The sequence below is a fragment of the Balaenoptera borealis genome (genome assembly GCF_965194805.1).
Source record: "Balaenoptera borealis genome assembly, chromosome: 6".
NCBI classification, from domain to species: domain Eukaryota; kingdom Metazoa; phylum Chordata; class Mammalia; order Artiodactyla; family Balaenopteridae; genus Balaenoptera; species Balaenoptera borealis.
Genome location: NC_138863.1, coordinates 90,281,475 through 90,288,167, shown reverse-complemented (window position 1 = coordinate 90,288,167; position 6,693 = coordinate 90,281,475). Strand labels below are relative to the sequence as shown.

General features: G+C 39.6%; 1 pseudogene across 1 annotated transcript; it reads left to right on the top strand.

Moving 5' to 3' along the window:
* The first annotated feature begins 3,291 nt into the window (after window positions 1–3,291).
* On the top strand, window positions 3,292–4,893 carry LOC309630494 (Y-box-binding protein 1 pseudogene; annotated as a pseudogene). Its single transcript has one exon. The product of its transcript is annotated as a Y-box-binding protein 1 pseudogene (transcript).
* The last annotated feature ends 1,800 nt before the right edge of the window (window positions 4,894–6,693 follow it).

Sequence of the window (6,693 nt, the reverse complement as noted above, 5' to 3'; positions counted from 1 at the left end):
ACATGTAAGAAGCTGACAGCAATGACTTTCATTAGCAGCATAAGTAAAAGGGCATTTTAAATGTTTTAATGTGTTATAATCTGGAGTTGAGAAGAGCAAAGCCACATCCTTGTTTGTGTGTGTGCTAAGACTGCACAACCCAGAGATGAGTGACTCTATGCTAGTAGAGGCCATGTGCCAAAAGACTGCTAGAGAATTTAAGAATTATGAAGAAATAATTCTAGAGGAGAGACAACCCTGTTCATTAGCTACCACTGCCTTATACTTGGAAGAACAATTCCACAGAACATTCTGGAACAAGATTTGGAAAACTATGGCCAAATCTGTCATGCTGCCTGTTGTTGTAAATAAAGTTTTATTGGAATATAACTGTGCTCATTCCCTTGGGTACTTTTGTGCTGCCGCAGCACAGCTGAGTAGTTGTAAAACAGACTGTGTGGCCTAAAATATTTACTATTTGGACCTTCACAAAAAGTTTGTTGACCCAGTTCTAGATCACTGTCTTACTGATGTCATTGGAAACCTCCCAGAAGTCAAGGAAGAAAGACAATTGGACCATTAGACTTATATTTGTAACCACAGACTTGGGTATTAATCTAGGTTGCTGTTGTAACATAATGCTTTTCAAATGTGAATATGAACATCAACTGTGTAGCATAGGGAAAAATAATTTTTGTTTAAGAAAGGAGTCCACTGCCTTAGAGTGTCTCTTTGAAAACGTAAGAGATCTGATAAAAAGGCTTGATGTTTGGATTATACAATTCAAGTGCCTGGTCTTCTGACCCTTGAGAATTGTGAACATTTACCTACAGATTTAACTCAGGGGTCTCTCATGGGCACAGGCGCCATAATCACAAAGATTGTCCTCTTGTCTCTCAAGGGAGTAAGAGAAGTTTTCATTGTTCTCTCTTCTGCTTTTTATATAAATTTGTGTGAAATTCTGTCCAGATTTTGTAGTCACTTTCATATGAAAGGTAGCAGAATATGCCACCCCAAAATATGCTTCTTTGGAATAAGGATTATTTTGAGTTGATTATTTTTGAGCAAAAGTAGAAAGAAGAAAATCTCTGAAAACAGAGTAGAAGTTACCTTTTACAAAGGCATTTACACACCAAGGGGGGAAAGAGGGGTGGGATGAATTGGGAGATTGGGATTGATATGTATACACTACTGATACTATAAATAAAATAGATAACTAATGAGAAACTACTATATAGCTCAGGGAACTCTACTTAATGCTCTGTGGTGACCTAAATGGGAAGGGAATCCAAAAAAAGAGGGGATATATGTATACATATAGCTAATTCTCTTTGCTGTACAGTAGAAACTAAAACAACATTGTAAAGCAACTAACTATACATCAATAAAAATTAAAAAAACTAAAGAAAGAAATTTACATTTATAAGGGCAATCTTTATTTTAAGGGTGTCTCCCTCTCTGTACCAGGAAGAAAAGAAGGACTAAATCAAGAGTTACTTCTCTCAGTGGAGAAGGCATGGACTTAAATCTGTGTAACAAAGCTTATCTTTACCTGTTTACGCTGTTTTTCCTGCTAACATCCCTTAACTGGCTTCCCTGCCCAACCCCCAACACTTTCTTTTGTTTTTAGCTGAAGATGGTATTTAAGGTGGTGGCTTTGGCCATTTCTGGGATTCTACTCATTTTTCCTGTGTATGTCCTATGTATAACCGAGGTATATATATTATTAAATTCCTGCTTATTTTTCTTTTGTTAATCTGTCTTTCAATACAGGGGCGTCTCAGCCAAGAACCTAGAAGGGTGAAGGGAAAATTAGTTTTTCTCTGCTATACATATTACCTTACCTGCATAGGCCTCTCATAATGCTTACCCAATATTAAAATGATGTCCTCTCTCTCCCTCTCTCTCTCCCTCTCTCTCTCTCTCTCTCTCTATGTATATATATATATATATATGTATATATATATATAATTTCTACATTAGTATGGAGGGGTCTTCTGTTAGTAGAATGCTTTTTTTTCCCCTCACAGTACGGACATGGCTAAAATGCAGATTCTTCTTGGTAGACTTGGTGAGGCACTCAAGATTCCACATTTCTAAGAATGATGCAGGTGATGCTGATATTCTGAGGAACACATTTTTGAGTTACTAAATTCTAATAGAATTATTATGTTTTAGATTTTCTAAAACTAAATTTAGCTTTTAAAACTCCATTTCTATTCCAAGTCACTTGCAATTAAAATTCAGTCTCTTGTGGGTAATGTCAAGTAAGAAAAAATAACTTTTCCTCCAGCCTTCTAAGTTCTCAGCTGGGAACCCCACAACAAAAAGATTAATAAGAGAAAGACAAACATAAATGAATTAACATGTGTACCTCATGTATATGTGGAAGATACCTAGAGAAAAATGAGTAACTCTCAGAAGTAGCTTAGAATTCAGGCTTAAATACAATCTTCAACTAAAGACAAAATAGTGGGTGTGGGAGTGGCCAGTTATTGTGGGGAGACCAGAAAAAAAGTATGGTAAACAAGTGTAAGATTTGTTATGCAGATTTAAGTTTACACCTCCATCCATAAGAGTTTCTCTTGATTTTGTCATTCTCCTCTTCCAGGTTCAGAGAGGGAGATAACCTTACAAATAGAGATTTCCTTTATGAATGTAAATTTCCCCCATAAAAGGGTAACTTCTACTTTGTTTTCAGAGCTTCTCCTGTGTCTGCTCTTTCTCAAAATAATCAGCTCAAAATAATTCTTATGTCAAAGAGGTATATTCTGAAGTGGCACGTTCCACCACCGACAGTAACAACTGAGTCAAATGCACAGCTCTTTTTTTCTTCCTTTTTGGCAAGGTGGTTTTACTCCTGAGGTGCTGGGGAAATTTACAGGTATCTTAGGTATTGTTGGCATGCCTTTCTGCCTTACTCTGATGGCATTCATTGAGGTTTGATTTTCTTCCATTGTGTTTTCATCAGCTTGGGCTTCTGCTGCCGAGTCTAAATCTGTGGGCTCATAACATGGCCAGTCACTTGGGCCATCCCATCTAACTTCTCCTTATTCCAGGCTCAGAACCCTTGTTTCATCTGGCCTTTCTCAGCCCTTCTGAACCTCATAAAACCCCTAGCTGTTTACTCTCTCCAACGATGTAGTCAGGGACTTGAGGCTTTCCTTGAAATCAACAAACTAGCCCTGTATGTAGGCATGGCTTCTCCAAAACCCTTACAGTACCCTGGTCTATGATGGGAGTGAGGCAAAAGCTTACTGTTCCCCAGTTCACTCTAATCCCATCTATGGTTTCATCCTTCCCCTGAGACTCACTTAGGATAGAGTTATGACTTGTGGTCCTTTCAGAGACATTCATTCACCCACAGGGTTTTTGTCTTTATTTAAAATTTTTCGAGTTCGATTGGTAGCGGGAGCAGACAGCGGACCCCAGAGAGCCCTGAGCAGCCCCACCACCGCCGCCGGCCTAGTTACCATCACATCCCGGGAGGAGCCGCAGCTGCCGCAGCCGGCCCCAGTCACCATCACCGCAACCGTGAGCAGCGAGGCCGAGACCCAGCAGCTGCCCGCTGCCCCCCCGCCCTCAGCGCTGCCGACACCAAGCCCGGCACGACGGGCAGCGGCGGCCCGGGTGGCCTCACATCGGCGGCGCCTGCCGGCGGGGACAAGAAGGTCATCACAACGAAGGTTTTGGGAACAGTAAAATGGTTCAATGTAAGAAACGGATATGGTTTCATCAATAGGAATGACACCAAGGAAGATGTATTTGTACACCAGACTGCCATAAAGAAGAATAACCCCAGGAAGTATCTTCGCAGTGTAGGAGATGGAGAGACTGTGGAGTTTGATGTTGTTGAAGGAGAAAAGGGTGCGGAGGCAGCAAATGTTACAGGCCCTGGTGGAGTTCCAGTACAAGGAAGTAAATACGCAGCAGACCGTAACCATTATAGACGCTATCCACGTCGCAAGGGTCCTCCACGCAATTACCAGCAGAATTACCAGAATAGTGAGAGTGGGGAAAAGAATGAGGGATCGGAGAGTGCTCCTGAAGGCCAGGCCCAACAGCGGCGGCCCTACTGCAGGCGAAGGCGCCCACCTTACTGCGTGCGGAGAGCCTATGGGCGTCAACCACAGTATTCCAACCCTCCTGCGCAGGGAGAAGTGATGGAGGTTGCTGACAACCAGGGTGCAGGAGAACAAGGTAGACCAGTGAGACAGAATATGTATCGGGGTTATAGGCCACGATTCCGCAAGGGCCCTCCTCGCCAAAGACAGCCCAGAGAGGACGGCAATGAAGAAGATAAGGAAAATCAAGGAGATGAGACCCAAGGTCAGCAGCCACCTCAACGTCGGTACCGCCGCAACTTCAATTACCAACGCAGACGCCCAGAAAACCCTAAACCACAAGATGGCAAAGAGACAAAAGCAGCCGATCCACCAGCTGAGAATTCGTCCGCTCCCGAGGCTGAGCAGGGCGGGGCTGAGTAAATGCCGGCTTACCATCTCTACCATCATCCGGTTTAGTCATCCAACAAGAAGAAATGAATACGAAATTCCAGCAATAAGAAATGAACAAAAGATTGGAGCTGAAGACCTTAAGTGCTTGCTTTTTGCCTGTTGACCAGATAACTAGAACGATCTGCATTATCTATGCAGCATATGGGGTTTTTATTATTTTTACCTAAAGACATCTCTTTTTGGTAATGACAAACTGTTTTTTAAAAAAAAAAAAAAAAGCCTGGTTTTTCTCAATACACCTTTAAAGGTTTTTAAATTGTTTCATATCTGGTCAAGTTGAGATTTTTAAGAACCTCATTTTTAATTTGTAATAAAAGTTTACAGCTTGATTTTTTCAGAAAAGTCAACAAACTGCAAGCACCTGTTAATAAAGGTCTTAAATAATAAAAAAAAAAAATTTTTTTCTATTTTATTCATGATGAATTTTTTGCATTAATTTTGATTAAAAAATTGCATTAAAATATGACATCTTGATTAATGATTTTTTGGTGACCCCTTAAATTTTGCACCCTATTTGAGTGGCTTGCTCACCTCACTCGAATCCCAGCCATATCATCTTTTCCAATTTTCTCCTTCCTGCCCAGAGCAAATGATCTATTACCCCATTTGAGTGGGAAACTAGCACTTAAATTATCATGCATCATCATTACATACACTTGCTACTGATGATCTTACAACTCTGTTTTTTTTGGATCTTGGTTTCTTGACTCTCAAATGCCTTTTCCTCATTTAGAAGACAAAAAAGAAGAAAAGCCCTAGTCCTGTGAATTGAATGTATTGACTTTCATGATTGTTGTTTTCTTCAATGAGTTAAAAAAAAAGTGTACTTGGCAACTCAGTTGAATGTGTTATTATTAATTATTTTTTATTATTATTACTATTATTGTTTTCCATTTATATCCACTCTCTGCCTATATATAGTGCACAAAAAAGCCATCATATTTTCCCAGTGAATAAAAACACAGTTAATATCTGAAAATATTACCTTACTATAGTTTACAATAATAATTGAGATAAGGTTAGATTAGGTAGAAAACTGATAATTGGCCAGTATCTAGCTGCTATAATGCAGATGAACAGATAATAAAGTCCTTTAAAAAAAAAAAGAGGATAAGGAAATACTTAGTTGATTGTAAGAGCCTCTGAAGGTATGGGTTGTGTTTCATATATTTTGGCAGATAGGAGAGAGTTAACATATATTTGGTAACTAAGTATGGAATCATGGTTGGCATTTTAATGATGTCATTTATTTCCTACTTACTATATTTTGTAGCATCTCAAAAAAATCGACCAGAATAAGAAATATCAATCATGAGAATATATATTTTCTCCACATTTTAGGCACAGGCCACTGGTTATTAAAAACTGTGGAAATAAAAAATTTTTTAAAGGGAGGAAATTTAATTCAGGCTCCACTTTGAAATAAAAAAAACAATAAAGTAGAATGAAAGGGGGAAGGATAGGGAGCAGAAGGCCACGTAGAGAAAATAAACCTTTTGAATTGATTTCGAAAAGAGATAGTAAATTGGACGGAAAGCATAAAAGTACTGCTGTAGATGGAATAAATTGATGCCAGTTCCAGAGGCAGGAAGAGCCACGTACCGTCTGCAACAGATGTGTGGGAGGCACAACAGTCCTCTGGGAGCTGTGAGGTTAAGGAAGTAACTGTGCAGGAGGCACAGTGACAACTGGCCTCTCGCTCACTGAAAGCAATCAGCACGAAGGAGGGTTGGAAGGTGTCTGGAATTTCACACTATGCTCTTGAAATAGCTAGTAGCTTATTTTTATGAGAGCCCTGAGACATATTTTCACTGATCCTTTACCCAGACAGTTGAGTTTCTTTAATGAAATGACATTACTCCTTTGGGGAAAGGATTTGAGGACAGGGAACAATCAGGCCTACTAGCAACTCCCACTATGAGAGGTGCTCTCAAGAGCTGGCTGGCTCTGCACGCAGAAAGGAAGCAATTATGCTTTCATTGCAATGCATTGCTGAGAGGTAGGGACTTCTTAAAGATAGCTCTTTTTAAATCCACCTCTCCCACCCCTCACTGTCATCTAAATGAATATAAAATAAGCTTAAAGGAACTGGGAAACTAAAATTATAATGACAGTGATGATAATAAGGACATTACCTTATCCATAATTTTTATACTGTAGTATGGATTTTCTTGAAAAAAAGTATTTCACAATGCTT